We start from the raw sequence: 238 nt of genomic DNA, 5'->3' as shown, positions 1-238 counted from the left end.
CGCAAAGGCTGAAGTTACTTATCGATATTCTCTATCAACGACAATCAGGCCATCCATCGGGGAATGAATAACACAAATGTTCTTCTGAATCTACAAATTGCCTCAAAACTTATCTTTCTTCCATCTTTTTCCATAAAGATAAGGGAAACGTAAAGGGATACGTGCTTAGACTGTGTTTCCTTTCAGATTTATGTATGACACGATAAATCTTCAGTGAAAATCCAGTTTGTCTATTCAG

Source organism: Penaeus monodon, chromosome 30 (assembly GCF_015228065.2).
Source record: "Penaeus monodon isolate SGIC_2016 chromosome 30, NSTDA_Pmon_1, whole genome shotgun sequence".
Classification (NCBI taxonomy): Eukaryota; Metazoa; Arthropoda; class Malacostraca; order Decapoda; family Penaeidae; genus Penaeus; species Penaeus monodon.
This window is presented reverse-complemented; position numbering follows the sequence as displayed.